Below are 17,863 nucleotides of genomic sequence, written 5' to 3' on the forward strand. Positions count from 1 at the left end.
GTTTTATTCATCTATAGGGGGAAAGTATTACCTCCTAAAGGTAGTGTTTATAACGTGCTGTATATTTGTTACTACCTTGTTTTTACTTTCGGAGGAATACGTTTGCTGAGCTGGCGCTGTCAGCCCAAAACTCAGCAGATTTATTCTCTCCTTGTTGTGTACCACCCTTTCCAGTTGATTCAAGTAAATACTATCAGAATCTCAATACACTGAGTTGTCTGATTCATTACTTTGCATCGGTACCAAGATGTCTGAACCTAGAGTGCCAGGTGGTTTGGAATGTTCATCAGGTCATGGCAACGCAGATGAGCAGGTAATTCCAAGCAGTCCTCTAGGGGGCAGTGCTACATTTATGTTGGTCAAAACACAACTGATAATATTGCTTACAATATTTAAAAAAACTGTAGATATACAGCTATGAGGCTGTAGGGACAGGTGTGTCTAGGCACATTATTGTAGCAGGCAGAGCTCTAATATATATTTTTTTTTTTTTAGGAGGAATTCAGGACAAACGGTAAAATTTTTGGGGTACTACTTAGGAACATATACATTTATAGATTTACCCTAAAACATAGGGTTCATGATCAGCCTAAATACATGCACTTCAAGACCTTATGCCGCGTACACACGGTCGGACTTTTCGTCTACAAAAGTCCGACAGCCTGTCCGACAGACTTCCGGCGGACTTTCGGCGGACTTGCAGCAGACTTTCTAACGAACGGACTTGCCTACACACGACCACACAAAAGTCCGACGGATTCGTACGTGATGACGTACACCGGACTAAAATAAGGAAGTTCATAGCCAGTAGCCAATAGCTGCCCTAGCATGGGTTTTTGTCCGTCGGACTAGCACACAGACGAGCGGATTTCGGGGTCCGTCGTAGTTACGACGTAAAGATTTGAAGCATGTTTCAAATCTAAAGTCCGTCGGATTTGAGGCTGAAAAAGTCTGCTGAAAGTCCGGAGAAGCCCACACACGATCGGATTACCAGCCAGCTTTAGTCCGTCGGCGTCCGTTGGACTTTTGTAGATGAAAAGTCCGACCGTGTGTACGCGGCTTTAGATCCACCCCAATTCATGCAAATTCAGATATTGGACATGTCCTAATTCCTGCACCCTCAGGTCTAAGATCGTCCAAATTCCTGCACCTTCACCCGTCAGATCACCTCAATTCCTGCACCTTAACACCTCAAAACAGACCCAATTTCATTAACTTCAGACCTCAGATCAGCCCTAATTCCTGCATTCTCAGACATCAAGATCAGTCCCTACTCCTCCGCTTTCACACCTCAGATCAGTCTCATATGCTGTATCTTCACACCTCAGATCAGTCCAAATTCTTGTGCCTTCAGGCCTTTGACCTTAGATCAGCCAATTCATGCAAATTTAGACATTGAATGTGCCCTTATAGCATGAATAGCTCTAGTGCATGCATTTTCTCATGCAATTCCTGCACCTACAGCTCTCAGATGAACTCTAATTTACACCTTCACACCTCAGTCCCAATTCCAGCACCTTCACGCCTCAGTCCCAATTCCAGCACCTTCACGCCTCAGTCCCAATTCCAGCACCTTCACGCCTCAGTCCCAATTCCAGCACCTTCACACCAGGCCCGGACTGGGACAAAAAATAGGCCCGGGCATTTTAGACTGAGCAGCCCAGGGACCCCTTACATCAGAGTCTGCACTAGGGTTGCCACCTTTTCTTCAAGTCAAACCCGAACACTTTAGCGGTGCACAGCAATCTTTTTTTTATAGTATGAACTATACATATATTTTGCAATTAAATAACATTTCTAACCAAATGAAGTTAATCACAAGAGTCCCCTTTTACATCAGAGCCCACAGAGCTTCCCTTTTACTTCTGACACTGTAAGGGGAGACTCTGCAGACTCTGATGTGAGGGAGAACTCTGGGGACTCTAACATAAGGGATGCTCTGGGAACCCTGATCTAAGGGGGAACATTGGGAACTCTGATGTACGGAGAGGACTCTGATGTAAAGGGGAACTCTGAGAACCCTGACTTACCTCAGTGTACTCACTCAGAGGCAGGAGAGAGAAAGGGGGAGACTTCAGTCACGGACAGGGATGGATGGTGAGCTCTCTCACCCCTTGGCAGTCAGCACCTTTCATTCAGATGTATCTGAGGCTGCTGGAGTGTGGGTAGACACAGAGCGGTAGGGGCCGGAGGAAGAGGAGCAGATTAAACCCTTTCTCCTCTGCCATCTGTGTGGGGGGAGGGGTAATTGTTACTGTTGGCTTTGGGCAGTGTGAAAGAGAGTGTAACAGACACTCTCGGCTTACACAACTGCTACCCCATAGTCTGGTCTGAATAATGTGTTCGGGTTTCAGGGGGTCTGAAACCCGAACGCATGATTCCAAACCCGAACTGTCTGGGTGAATCCCGGACAGGTGGCAACCCTAGTCCACACAGACCCCCTTACATCAGAGTCCACACAGACCCCCCTTACATCAGAGTCCACACAGACCTCCCTTACATCAGAGTCCACACAGACCCCCCTTACATCAGAGTCCACACAGACCCCCCTTACATCAGAGTCCACACAGACCCCCCTTACATCAGAGTCCACACAGACCCCCTTACATCAGAGTCCACACAGACCCCCCTTACATCAGAGTCCACACAGACCTCCCTTACATCAGAGTCCACACAGACCCCCCTTACATCAGAGTCCACACAGACCCCCCTTACATCAGAGTCCACACAGACCCCCCTTACATCAGAGTCCACACAGACCCCCCGAACATCAGAGTCCGCACAGACCCCCCTTACATCAGAGTCCGCACAGACCCCCTTACATCAGAGTCCACACAGACCCCCCTTACATCAGAGTCCGCACAGATCCCAATTACATCAGAGTCCGCACAGACCTCCCTTACATCAGAGTCCACACAGACCCCCCTTACATCAGAGTCCGCACAGACCCCCCTTACATCAGAGTCCACACAGATCCCACTTACATCAGAGTCCACACAGACCCCCCTTACATCAGAGTCCACACAGACCCCCCTTACATCAGAGTCCGCACAGACCCCCCTTACATCAGAGTCCGCACAGACCCCCCTTACATCAGAGTCAGCACAGACCCCCTTACATCAGAGTCCGCACAGATCCCCTTACATCAGAATCCGCACAGATCCCAAATACATCAGAGTCCGCACAGACCTCCCTTACATCAGAGTCCACACAGATCCCCCTTACATTAAAGTCCGCACAGACCTCCCTTACATCAGAGTCCACACAGACCCCCCGAACATCAGAGTCCGCACAGACCCCCCTTACATCAGAGTCCGCACAGACCCCCTTACATCAGAGTCCACACAGACCCCCCTTACATCAGAGTCCGCACAGATCCCAATTACATCAGAGTCCGCACAGACCTCCCTTACATCAGAGTCCACACAGACCCCCCTTACATCAGAGTCCGCACAGACCCCCCTTACATCAGAGTCCACACAGACCCCCCTTACATCAGAGTCCACAAAGACCCCCCTTACATCAGAGTCCACACAGACCCCCCTTACATCAGAGTCCGCACAGACCCCCCTTACATCAGAGTCCGCACAGACCCCCCTTACATCAGAGTCCGCACAGACCCCCCTTACATCAGAGTCCGCACAGACCCCCTTACATCAGAGTCCGCACAGATCCCCCTTACATCAGAGTCCGCACAGATCCCCCTTACATCAGAGTCCGCACAGATCCCAATTACATCAGAGTCCGCACAGACCTCCCTTACATCAGAGTCCACACAGACCCCCCTTACATCAGAGTCCACACAGACCTCCCTTACATCAGAGTCCACACAGACCCCCCTTACATCAGAGTCCACACAGACCCCCCTTACATCAGAGTCCACACAGACCCCCTTACATCAGAGTCCACACAGACCCCCCTTACATCAGAGTCCACACAGACCCCCCTTACATCAGAGTCCACACAGACCCCCCCGAACATCAGAGTCCGCACAGACCCCCCTTACATCAGAGTCCGCACAGACCCCCTTACATCAGAGTCCACACAGACCCCCCTTACATCAGAGTCCGCACAGATCCCAATTACATCAGAGTCCGCACAGACCTCCCTTACATCAGAGTCCACACAGACCCCCCTTACATCAGAGTCCGCACAGACCCCCCTTACATCAGAGTCCACACAGATCCCACTTACATCAGAGTCCACACAGACCCCCCTTACATCAGAGTCCACACAGACCCCCCTTACATCAGAGTCCGCACAGACCCCCCTTACATCAGAGTCCGCACAGACCCCCCTTACATCAGAGTCAGCACAGACCCCCTTACATCAGAGTCCGCACAGATCCCCTTACATCAGAATCCGCACAGATCCCAAATACATCAGAGTCCGCACAGACCTCCCTTACATCAGAGTCCACACAGATCCCCCTTACATTAGAGTCCGCACAGACCTCCCTTACATCAGAGTCCACACAGACCCCCCGAACATCAGAGTCCGCACAGACCCCCCTTACATCAGAGTCCGCACAGACCCCCTTACATCAGAGTCCACACAGACCCCCCTTACATCAGAGTCCGCACAGATCCCAATTACATCAGAGTCCGCACAGACCTCCCTTACATCAGAGTCCACACAGACCCCCCTTACATCAGAGTCCGCACAGACCCCCCTTACATCAGAGTCCACACAGACCCCCCTTACATCAGAGTCCACAAAGACCCCCCTTACATCAGAGTCCACACAGACCCCCCTTACATCAGAGTCCGCACAGACCCCCCTTACATCAGAGTCCGCACAGACCCCCCTTACATCAGAGTCCGCACAGACCCCCCTTACATCAGAGTCCGCACAGACCCCCTTACATCAGAGTCCGCACAGATCCCCCTTACATCAGAGTCCGCACAGATCCCCCTTACATCAGAGTCCGCACAGATCCCAATTACATCAGAGTCCGCACAGACCTCCCTTACATCAGAGTCCACACAGATCCCCCTTACATTAGAGTCCGCACAGACCTCCCTTACATCAGAGTCCGCACAGATCCCCCTTACATCAGAGTCCACACAAACCCCCCTTACATCAGAATCCGCACAGACCTCCCTTACATCAGAGTCCACACAGACCCCCTTACATCAGAGTCCGCACAGACCCCTCAGAGTCTGCAGAATTTCCACTTACTACCGCCGATCGGCTCACCCTGTCAGCGCGAACCGAGGAATGCCGTTTACTGGCACTTCCTGGTTCTCGCGACGATCAGCTGTGATTGGTCACAGCTGATCACGTGGTAAGAAGCCTCTGTCAGAGGCTTCTTATCACGATTGGAGATGCGGCGTGTCAGACTGACACGCCGCACTCGCGATCGCCGCGCACCGGCATGTTATCCTGCTTGACGTCATATGACACCCAGTCAGGATAACAGAACCACTTCCTGGCCATCATTCTGTTATAGGCCGGGTGGGAAGTGGTTAATTCAAACCTCAAATTAATCCCAACTCCAGCACCTACAGATCTTGAATCAGTTTCAATTCCTGCACCTTTACACCTCAAATCAGTCCAATTTCTTCACTTTCAGACCTCAGATCAGTCCTAATTCCTGTACCTTCAGATCTCAGATAGGTCCCGAATTCCTGCACCTTTACACCTCAAATCAGTCCCAACTCCAGCACCTTCAGACTTCAGATCAGCCCCAATTCCTTTACCAATACACCTCACATCAGCTTCAATTCCTGCACCTTCAGACTTCAGATCGACTCCAAATCCTACTTCTTTGGAATTCAGACCTCTGGATCAGCACTAATTACCTTCAGAAATGTATGGATTTTACATACCTGCTGCAGGTTTAAACAAGAGGAGGAAGAGTGTAGGTGTGTCGTGTGTCGGTGGACCTCTTATGCCGCGTACACACGAGCGGACTTTATGGCAGACTTTGCCCGGCGGACTTTTCGACCGACTTTATGATGGACTTCGACTTCGATATAAATGCAAAAATACAACAAAAATTGATATAACTATTAAAGCACCAACAACTTTCATATGTGATAAAAGAAAAAAATAGAAATGAACAATAACATGAATGCTTCACTATAGTGATATATATGCGTGAACAATAACATAAATGCTTCACTATAGTGATATATATGCGTGACTATTCCCAGTTTTTTATCCACACATTTAGAAAAAAGTCCAAAGATGCAAAAATTATGTCAAAACAAATGTCCAAAAAAGCAATTAAATGTGACTTTGAATAATAAATCCGTGACTGTCACCGTGTTGAAATCCCGTCACCTGGTATAGATTGAAGGCTTACCAGATAGCCTCTGATCAGAGGCATAGAGCTAACAGCTTGGGGTTTGCCCTCCACAGCGGCTGGAACTTTAGCTGGGATGATGGATGTAGATCCACAAACGATCGCCACAGGCTTCCAGACAGCGGTACAATCAGGGAAGAGAGCTCTCACCGATATGGAAGTGTTTAAAAGAAAAGAGAAAACTCCAATGGTGTAGAACATTTTATCTCTTGTTTATTAAAAGTCGCCTCACTGGCATCCATAAAACCACTTTTCCTTGCAAGGAACCAATACAGCTTTAAAACGAAACTCCGCGCATGCGCCGTCGGTACGAGCGTGTCTATCCTACGGCCGTTTCGTCAGAAATGACATCATCAGGGGCATGTCTACACACGCTCACACCAAAATCTGACGGATTCGTACGTGATGACGTACGACTGGACTAAAACAAGGAAGTTCATAGCCAGTAGCCAATAGCTGCCCTAGCGTGGCTTTTTGTCCGTCGAACTAGCATACAGACGAACGGACTTTTCGACCGGACTCGAGTACGTCGGATAGATTTAAAACATGTTTCAAATCTAAGTCCGTCCAACTTCTGAGCAAACAAAGTCCGCTGGAGCCCACACACGATCGAATTGTCCGACAAAATCCCGTCCGCCGGGCAAAGTCTGCCGTAAAGTCCGCTCGTGTGTACGCGCCATTACACACAACACTCTCAGACCTACACTTTCAGTGACATCAGGGAAGTAGGTGGACAGTGGCAGGCCAGGCTTCATAAATGGCAGCAGATGCCAGTAAAAAAAAGTATCAGAAACCCAGGCAACTGCTCCAAAGTTGTTCTTTGCTGTGCAAATGAAATAAAGGGGAACGTTATGGGGGAAGTTGGAACTCCCAAACATATGAAATCTGGGTCCATGGCTCACTAATTAGAGGATGACAGCCTGGGAAATTGCAGGATTTAGAACATGCCTGCAGTGTTATCTCCTTCATAACATTCTCTGTAACATCCACAAGGTGATTTCTCTGCTGTAGCTGCAGTTCTTGCATTACACCACAAGATGGTGGAAAGAAAGAAAATATTTCCCACCAACACTGTAAAGTGACTTGAAGGCTCGTTCTCACCAGTGCATGCCGTGAAGGGCAGTGCAATGCGTTATTACAATGCAAAACTAGGTTTACCTTGTTTTTTTCGTTTTTTTTACATTTATTGACATAAAACTTTATTAACATTGTGGCATTGTCATAAAATGACAAATAATTTAACCCTATGCACTGCACTATTGTGTTCAAATGCAGCATGTCTGCTTTATTAAACAAGGCTCCTCAACATAGCATTATGGGGGGTGAACAAAGAACATAGAGATCGGTGGCAGAAGGGCCTTAGGATTTTAAAGTTGAACTGCACGCAAACGGCTAAATACACGGATGCAATACATACAGTAGCTCATAAAAGTGAGTACACCCCTCACATTTTTGTAAATATTTTCTTCTATCTTTTCATGTGACAACACTGAAGAAATGACACTTTGCTACAATGTAAAGTAGTGAGTGTACAGCTTGTATAACAGTGTAAATTGTTGTCCCTTCAAAATAACACACAGCCATTAGTTATGGAAAAGTGCCAATAGAATAGAAAATATTAATTATGGTGCCTTCGTCCCATCAAAATATAAACTATGGGGCCTTATCCATCCCCGTGTCCTTTTCCGAGCTATGGGCAGTTTTCCCTTTTCCAACATGGCGCACCCTGGCTCGCCACAGGCGGATGTCTCGGTTTGCCGTCTGGACTAGGTTTTTTGTGGTTCCCCCTGGTGGGCATGTGGTCCTGCAGAGGGAACTGAGCAGCCATCTGGCTTGCTCGTTCCCATTGCCTGAATAGCGGAGCGCCCACAGCTGTGGGATGTTTCTGCCATTTTTAGGGCATTGCGCAGGCGCTATCCGGCGCTTGCGCACTGCGGGTCCGAATCCGGTGACGTCAGGCGCTTTCCGCGTCGTGGGCGTCCCCGGATAGGAGCTTGCTTTTGGCACACACTATTTAAACAGAGACAATGACAGCACCATCAGCTGTCTGTCTCTGTGGGGGTTATGACTATTTGCAGGCTCTCTGGTAAGTCCTCTTTCATCATGAACTATGGATCATTATGCTCGGATATCTGGATTAAGTTTGATCTTGCTCCTTGCCTTGTTTTCAGGATCTCCTATCCTTTGATATGGTTCAGCCTTGTGCTTGTTTGTATTGCTGATGCGGCCCTTTTTGGAAGCATAGAATATGTTTACTAGTGCAAAGGTAAGAATATCCTGTATACCAAGAAAACTATGAAATGATTCCTGCGCTGTACGGCTGGTGCGTGCATATAAATTAGCACGCACTATTGTAGATGCGAGCACTATCAATTAACTATACTTCATATTATATCTCCTATAGGAGTATATGCCTTCTACCTCGACCAGCATAACTTTGTATATGTAATAAATCAATTTAATGGTTCGATATTACTAAAAGGTATTTTATAAAGTCACTATACTGTGTGTTATGGACACAGTCTTTGACTGTGTCTATGTATACGTAGCTATCTGTGGTTTATGTATAAGTTGTGTTCCTCATGGAACTAATTTATACACCCATATATATATTTTTTAGATATATACTCCTTACTGGGATCAACTATACCATCTTACTGAGCCTGCATAGCCGCTTGCATACCTACCTATAGGGATTAAATATACCATCTCATTGAGCCTGCATGGTCACTTAAATACCCCCCTCAGGTATGAGTAAACTTCAGCGTAATTCGCATATATGTTTATATGCACTTTATATATATATATATATATATATATATATATAATGTCATCCTTTTTTGGACGACCTTTTGAAAATACCTGACAACATTTTTTTGTTTTTTCTTCAACTAGGCTAAATTTTAGCTGCATTTGGTGCCTTATAACAGGCTCCCAGGCCTTCCAGGGTGGGGCACCTTTCTTCCGTGTGTTGCAACGGATGTCTTATACTTACATGAAATGTTACTGGTTGTAATTACATAATGTTCTTTTCTTGTGAATAATATGTATTTTTTTCTATTTCTTAGTTACATGACAATCTTCCTCTACATACCATCTGAATTAATAAATAAGCTCCTGAAGAACCGGCCAAGTCCCTGAAACATGTAGAGTAATTACTAAAAAGATGGTATATATGTTCTAATTGCTAAGCATTTTTCAATTGTCATGATCTGGTTTTATACTTACCTGTGTAAAATGAATCTACGCTTCTTTTTGTAATAAAATATTTTGAATAATTTTACTAGTGACTGTCATAATCATCATACGGTACCACTAAAGTCCAAACATAGCCTCTTCCCTCTTTCTTGTTTACACAGCCATTAATGTCTAAACCGCTGGCAACAAAAGTGAGTACACCCCTAAGTGAAAATGTCCAAATTGGGCCCAATTAGCCCCCCCCGGTGTCATGTGACTCGCTAGTGTTACAAGGTCTCAGGTGTGAATGGGCAGCAGGTGTGTTAAATTTGTCATTATCGCTCTCACTCTCTCATACTGGTCACTGGAAGTTCGAAACGGCAGCTCATGGCAAAGAACTCTCTGAGGATCTGAAAAAAAGAATTGTTGTTCTACATAAAGATTGCCTAGTTCAGTGATGGCGAACCTTGGCACCCCAGATGTTTTGGAACTACATTTCCCATGATGCTAACCTACACTGCAGAGTGCATGAGCATCATGGGAAATGTAGTTCCAAAACAGCTGGGGTGCCAAGGATCGCCATCACTGGCCTAAGGTTATAAGAAGATTGCCAAGACCCTGAAACTGAGCTGCAACACGGTGGCCAAGACCATACAGCAGTTTAACAGGACAGGTTCCACTCAGAACAGGCCTCACCATGGTCGACCAAAGAAGTTGAGTGCACATTCTCAGCGTCATATCCAGAGGTTGTCTTTGGGAAATAGACGTATGAGTGCTGCCAGCATTACTGCAGAGGATGAAGGGGTGGGGGGGGGGTCACCCTGTCAGTGCTCAGACCATACGCCGCACACTGCATTAAATTGGTCTGCATGGCTGTTGTCCCAGAAGGAAGCCTCTTCTAAAGATCCCACACCCACATAACTGTCCCTGAGCCACCCCCATCAAATCATTTTTGCAGCTATTACCTTTTGTACCACCACCCCCTCCCTTTAGAATGTAAGCTCTACGAGCAGGGCCCTCCTGTACCTTTTGTATTGAACTGTACTGTAATTGTGTTGTCCCCCTTATACATTGTAAAGTGCTGCGTAAACTGTTGGCACTATATAAATCTCATATAATAATAATAATAATAAAGATGATGCACAAGAAAGCCCGCAAACAGTTTGCTGAAGACAAGCAGACTAAGGACATGGATTACTGGAACCATGTCCTGTGGTCTGATGAGACCAAGATAAACTTATTTGTTTCAGATGGTGACAAGCGTGTGTGGCGGCAACCAGATGAGGAGTACAAAGACAAGTGTGTCTTGCCTACAGTCAAGCATGGTGGTGGGAGTGTCATGGTCTGGGGCTGCATGAGTGCTTCCGAGACTTGGGAGCTACAGTTCATTGAGGGAACCATGAATGCCAACATGTACTGTGACATCCCTTCAGGGACTGGGCTGTAGGGCAGTATTCCAACATGATAACGACCCCAAACACACCTCCAAGATGACCACTGCCTTGCTAAAGAAACTGATGGTAAAGGTGATGGACTGGCCAAGCATGTCTCCAGACCTAAACCCTATTGAGCATCTGTGGGGCATCCTCAAATGGAAGATGGAGGAGCGCAAGGTCTCTACCATCCACCAGCTCTGTGATGTCGTCATGGAGGAGTGGAAGAGGACTCCAGTGGCAACCTGTGAAGCTCTGGTGAACTCCATGACCAAGAGGGTTAAGGCAGTGCTGGAAAATAACAGTAGCCATCTGTCCCTAACCACAGCTAATTGTTTCCATTGCTTTGTACAGGCGGAGGGGACGCAACTGTTTGCATCCATCTTGATGCACTTTGCACATTTTTGCTGTGTGAATGAGGCCCAAGATACAAACACACAGGGGTCTACATATACAATATTTGCTGTGTGGATTTCTTAAAGAATTCATACTGGCATTATGTTTGCTGTATTGATTGTAATATTATCATTTACTAACCTCCTTTGATCATTGGTGCCACCTGGTGGCCATAATGCAGAATTTTCCTGAAATAACTAAATCCAAAAACAAAAAAAATACTGCATTATGGTCACTAGATGGGGGTGATGATCATAGGAAATAACCATATTACAAACACTATGACAAACATTTGTGTTGTATACAAACGTGTGTTATTTAATGACAAAGAATATAAAGTGAATAAAGCAAAAAAAAAAAAAAAGACAAATATGTCTATAATGTCCGTACAGCTATATAAATATTTTGGTGAACAGTCCAAAATATGGATGAAAGATCCCAAAGGATAAGAAGACACACTTCAAAGTGTGAGACGAAGAGCATTCAGTGCAATAAAGGGCGTTTGTTACATGCCTGTGATTGTCTTCTTATTGTAAGTACATTACCTTATTAAAAGTTCATGATTTATAAAAAAAACAAAAAACTGTGCTATGGTGGTCCCTTCTTGCTTTTAATCCATCTGTGCTGAGCACATTTACACAGGATTATACCTAGGTGGAGTGGTGTGTCTGAACATTTGGTGCTGTAGGACAGCAAGGCAGCTCATGATCTCTAAGTGGTATTTGTGTCTCTGGTAAGGAGCTTACCTTACATGTGGGGGGGGGATCCTTGGCACCCTTTATTCCTGCTGCACTGAACGCTCTTCGATCTGGAGAATTTGGAGGCTAACATGTCAAACTCATTGTTGGGTTTGTCAAATCATTCTTGAATTCATCAGACCAGGCCACCTTCTTTCATTGCTTCGTGGTCCAGTTCTGATGCTCACGTGCCCATTGTAGGCGCTTTTGGCTGTCGACACGGGTCAGCATGGGCACCCTGAGGCTACACAGCCCCTTACACAACGAACTTGGATGCTCTGTGTGTTCGAACATCTTTCTATTGAAACAGCATTAACTTTTTCAGCAATTTGAGCTACAGTAGCTCTTTTATTGGATAGAACTACACGGGCCAGCCTTCGCTCTCCATGTCTCCCCATCAACGAGCCTTGGCCACCCATGACCTTTTTACTGGTTCGCCAGTTTTCCTTCCTTAGACCACTTTTGGTTGGTTCCCGACCACTGCAGATCAAGAACATCCCACAAGAGCTGCAGTTTTAGGAAGGCTCGTCTAGCCCAGGGGCCTCAAAACAAAGGGCCAGTTTACTCTCCATTAGACTTATAGGTGGGGGGTGGACTGTGGCCAGTGGGAGTAGGAAAAGCCCCGGCATCAGTGAGAGTAAGCTTGTCTCAGGTTTGGTGATGAATGGGAGTAAAACAATTGGAATGCCTGTGGTCAGTAGGAGGTGGAACAGTGCCCTATCATTGGTGTCAGTGAGTTCAATAGTGCCCCATCATTGGTAAGAATGGGAGGAATACTACCCGATCATTGGTAAGAATGGGAGGAATACTACCCGATCATTGGTAAGAATGGGAGGAATACTACCCGATCATCTGTAAGAATGGGAGGAATACTACCCGATCATCTGTAAGAATGGGAGGAATACTACCCGATCATCTGTAAGAATGGGAGGAATACTACCCGATCATCGGTAAGAATGTGAGGAATACTACCCGATCATCGGTAAGAATGGGAGGAATACTACCCGATCATCTGTAAGAATGGGAGGAATACTACCCGATCATCTGTAAGAATGGGAGGAATACTACCCGATCATCTGTAAGAATGGGAGGAATACTACCCGATCATCTGTAAGAATGGGAGGAATACTACCCGATCATCGGTAAGAATGTGAGGAATACTACCCGATCATCTGTAAGAATGGGAGGAATACTACCCGATCATCTGTAAGAATGGGAGGAATACTACCCAATCATCTGTAAGAATGGGAGGAATACTACCCGATCATCTGTAAGAATGGGAGGAATACTACCCGACAGTGGCGGAATTATAGGGGTCGCTGAGGTTGCCATGGCGATCGGGCCCCTTGCTGCAGGGGGCCCTTGAGGGCCCCCTGTATACACTACTTTGATAGGGGAGCGGAGACAAGCTCCCCGATCCTAAGCCGAACTGTATTCGGCACTGTGCGGGGAGCTGCTCACATTGATTACAAAGTGAAAGCAGTGTGTGCTGTGCTCTTTGTCTCCCCCTACAGTGCAGTACCCGACAGGAAGAGCTAAGGTAAAGTTCTGACGTTTTTTATCTACTGTATGTGTGTGTATGTGCATGTGTGTGTGCATGTATGTGTGTGAGTGTGTGTGTGCATCTATGTATATGTGCATGTGTGTGTATGTATGTATTAGCGGTGCGTCCATAGGGGCGCATGGGCGCCGCCCCCTCCCTCCAGGCACCCCTCTATCACAAATAGATAGATTCATGCATAGTGTGAATCTATCTATGGCCGCCACTGCCCCCCCTATTCAGACGCCTGGCCCCTTTTTGGACGCCGGGCGCCTGAATTACACCGGCAGGGGTGTTTTTAAAGCACTAATAGGCTTCAAAATAGGTGAACTGCGAGTGCCATGCTTGGCACTCACAGTCCACCCAGGTGTGTTAGAAAAGCGAATAAATATTCGCTTTCCTAACACTGAACCGCCTCTCCACCAATCAGGTGCTCGGGTCTGTTACACGTCACCTGATTGGCTGTAACGACAGGCACCGCTATTGGATGCCTATCAGGAGGAGAGGATGGGAGGAGACGCACGGAGGACCCCGCTCGTCGACGTCACCCGCTGCCCCACCGAGACAGGGTAAGTGCCGGGCAGACTGCGAACGGGCAGGGGGGTCACAGTGGCAGCATTTGATGGCACAGTGGCTGCGTTTCAGGGCACAGTGGCTGCGTTTGATGGGCACAGTGGCTGCGTTTGATGGGCACAGTGGCTGTGTTTGATGGGCACAGTGGTGGCAATTGATGGGCACAGTGACTGCGTTTCATGGGCACAGTGGCTGCGTTTGATGAGCACAGTGGTGGCAATTGATGGGCACAGTGACTGCGTTTCATGGGCACAGTGGCTGCGTTTGATGGACACAGTGGCTGCGTTTGATGGGCACAGTGGTGGCAATTGATGGGCACAGTGACTGCGTTTCATGGGCACAGTGGCTGCGTTTGATGGGCACAGTGGCTGCATATGATGGGCACAGTGGTGGCAATTGATGTGCACAGTGGCTGCGTTTGATGAGCACAGTGAGGCTACAATTGATGCGTTTTTTAAAGAATTTTTCAGTTTGCTTGCGCCCCCCAAAAAATTTTGAGCACCATCTGCCACTGGTTTATATGTGTGTGTATTTATGTATGTGTGTGTGTATGTATGTGTGTTTACATGTATATATGCACATTTTATGTATGCGCTTTTAATCCTGACCCCCTATATGTGTCCCATTGGAACCAATTTTTTTTTTTTTTTGCTTGTTCATAGTACCAGCAAAAAAAAAATGCTGTTCCTCTGAAAAGTGATCCATGTTCAGATCGCTTTTCAGAGGCATTTGACAGCCGGTAAAGAGGCAATATGTTGCCTCCTGACCGCCTGTTTTAACCCCTTAAATGCATCATCACTATGCTGCAACTGCATGCAATGCACACAGTTGCAGGGTGGTTGCAGTGCAGCCACTTCAAGGGTGCCCTGACTGGAAAAAGATTGAGAAACACCGATGGGTTCCTCATAGAGGAACCCATCTCTCCATTTTCCTCCTGCAGCCGCTGAATGCATGTGGGAGGGAGAGGAGGAGAAGCGGGGGGGGGGGGGGGAGAAATCTATTCCTTTACATGCAGCCACCCACTTGCGACCGGACCCTGGTGTTCCGCCATCGGGCTCGGAGAAAAGAGCCCTGTCCGGGGGTCAGGGGGGCCCTCCATGGTTTCTTGCATCGGGGCCCTGAAGATTCTAGTTACGCCTCTGCTACCCGATCATCTGTAAGAATGGGAGGAATACTACCCGATCATTGGTAAGAATGGGAGGAATACTACCCGATCATCTGTAAGAATGGGAGGAATACTACCCGATCATCTGTAAGAATGGGAGGAATACTACCCGATCATTGGTAAGAATGGGAGGAATACTACCCGATCATCTGTAAGAATGGGAGGAATACTACCCGATCATCTGTAAGAATGGGAGGAATACTACCCGATCATCGGTAAGAATGGGAGGAATACTACCCGATCATCTGTAAGAATGGGAGGAATACTACCCGATCATCTGTAAGAATGGGAGGAATACTACCCGATCATCTGTAAGAATGGGAGGAATACTACCCGATCATCGGTAAGAATGTGAGGAATACTACCCGATCATCTGTAAGAATGGGAGGAATACTACCCGATCATTGGTAAGAATGGGAGGAATACTACCCGATCATTGGTAAGAATGGGAGGAATACTACCCGATCATCTGTAAGAATGGGAGGAATACTACCCGATCATTGGTAAGAATGGGAGGAATACTACCCGATCATTGGTAAGAATGGGAGGAATACTACCCGATCATTGGTAAGAATGGGAGGAATACTACCCGATCATTGGTAAGAATGGGAGGAATACTACCCGATCATTGGTGTCAGTGGAAGAGTGGAAGGAATGGTTCCTCATTATTGGTGTCAGTGAGAGGAGTAGTGCCCCATTGTTGTTAGTGAGAGGAATTATGCCCGTCTGTAGGTGTCAGTGGAAAGAATAGTGCCTCAATGTTGGTATCAATGGGAGGAAAAGTGCCTTACATCTGTGTGAAGAATAGTTCCCCAAGGGCCGGATAAAGTCAAGCAAAGGGCCACATTCAGCCCACAGTTTGGAGGCCTTTTGGTCTAGCCATTACAATTTGGCCCTTGTCAAAGTTGCTTAACTCCTTACACATGCCCATTTTTTCTTTCAACAATCAACTTCAGAGACAACATGTTCACTTGCTGCCCAATATATCCCACCCACTTTCAGGTGCTATTGTAACAAGATAATCAATGTTATTCACTTGTCATCATGTTATGGCTGATCGGTGTTTATGCTCAGCTGAGCCATGTGTACATGTTAAGGACACCGCCAGCCAGCAGGCACACCAGCTAGTCATTTGAAGACCCTCGTATGTCTATGGACACAAGCTTCCCCCCTCCTTTAATTCTTGCACATTAATTACACACAGGCCTGTTTTTCATGTTTTATTTCAGACACCAGTACTAGAGACAATTATATATTACATACAGCTTGTGATTACAGGATACAAAGTGGAAGGGTTTTTAAAGGCCAACAGATATTCAGCCCTCTGTTCCTCGGCTGTAGTAAAACGTTAACCCATTAGTGTTGTGACAGGAACAGGCAAGGCGGCAAACAAGATAATCATTAACCTTCAGAAATGCCACTAAAAACCGTGAATGAAACAATGGACAATTTCTGGTGCACATTAAAACTTTATGGGAATCCGTCACAAGCAAACTTTTTTTTTTTTTTTTTAGTAACAAGCTGTAAAAGGTAGAGTTCCCCTTAACATGACAGGCCCTTTAAAAGTCATGGATGACAACCGTAGGCCTGTCATGCTTACCTAATAAGAACAGCCATCTTCAGTCACTATTCAGGCTATTAACGCCCTACAAACTAGAGGATTTATGAACAGACTAATAGACATCAATGCAACATGCAGAAGTCTCCTTGTTTGTGATTCAGTGGCCGACAGATTCTTTGATTCCAAAATGGTGGAAGATTCCGATACCGACGCAAAAGTGCGAGCGCTGCATTGTGTGCCGGTTTTCACAAATAGACATCACCGGAAACCAACAGAGCCACAAAATGCTTCGGTCAGCTCCTAGGTCAAGAAAACGACCATTTTCCCCCCAAAATTGCGGAAAAGCTACAGATGACCAAAAAAAAACTGAATAGTAAAATAATACAATTAAAATAAAATGTGGGGTGGACAGTGTTCATGGGAATAAAACCATCAGCTATAGCTGGGAAATACAAACCAACTGCTAGGGCTCATGCACACTTCAGCTCAAAAGGAGTTCAAAGAAGCGTCTCGAAGCGGCTCCTACAGGCTTTTGAGCTCTAATTTTTTCTGCCTAGAAGCTCCCCTCCATGTTAGACAATGTGTCCATGCATACTAGGGCTTTTTTAGACGTTTTCAGGCATAGGCTCCTAAAATAAATAAGAAACCCCACCAAACTCACGTTTTTGAGAGGAGCTAGTGCCCCAAAGAGCTCAAAAAAGCTCAAAGAAGCTCGAAAACGTTTGTTCCAGCTTTTTTGTTTTTTTTATACAGCGGTTAAGAAAATACTATCTAGGAGGGTTTGTGAAAAAAAATGCTTATGCTCAAAAAAGCTCAAAAGGAGCTTGAAGAAGCTCAATAAAAATATGCACAAGAGCATAAAAAAAGCACAAGCTTCTTCAAGCTGAAATAAAAGCAGCTTTTTTTTTTTTTGAGCTGCAGTGTGCATGAGCCCTAAAGTGGATCGTCACATTCTTTGATCACTTTTGGTA

The sequence above is a fragment of the Aquarana catesbeiana genome, linkage group LG09, assembly GCF_042186555.1.
Source record: "Aquarana catesbeiana isolate 2022-GZ linkage group LG09, ASM4218655v1, whole genome shotgun sequence".
Classification (NCBI taxonomy): domain Eukaryota; kingdom Metazoa; phylum Chordata; class Amphibia; order Anura; family Ranidae; genus Aquarana; species Aquarana catesbeiana.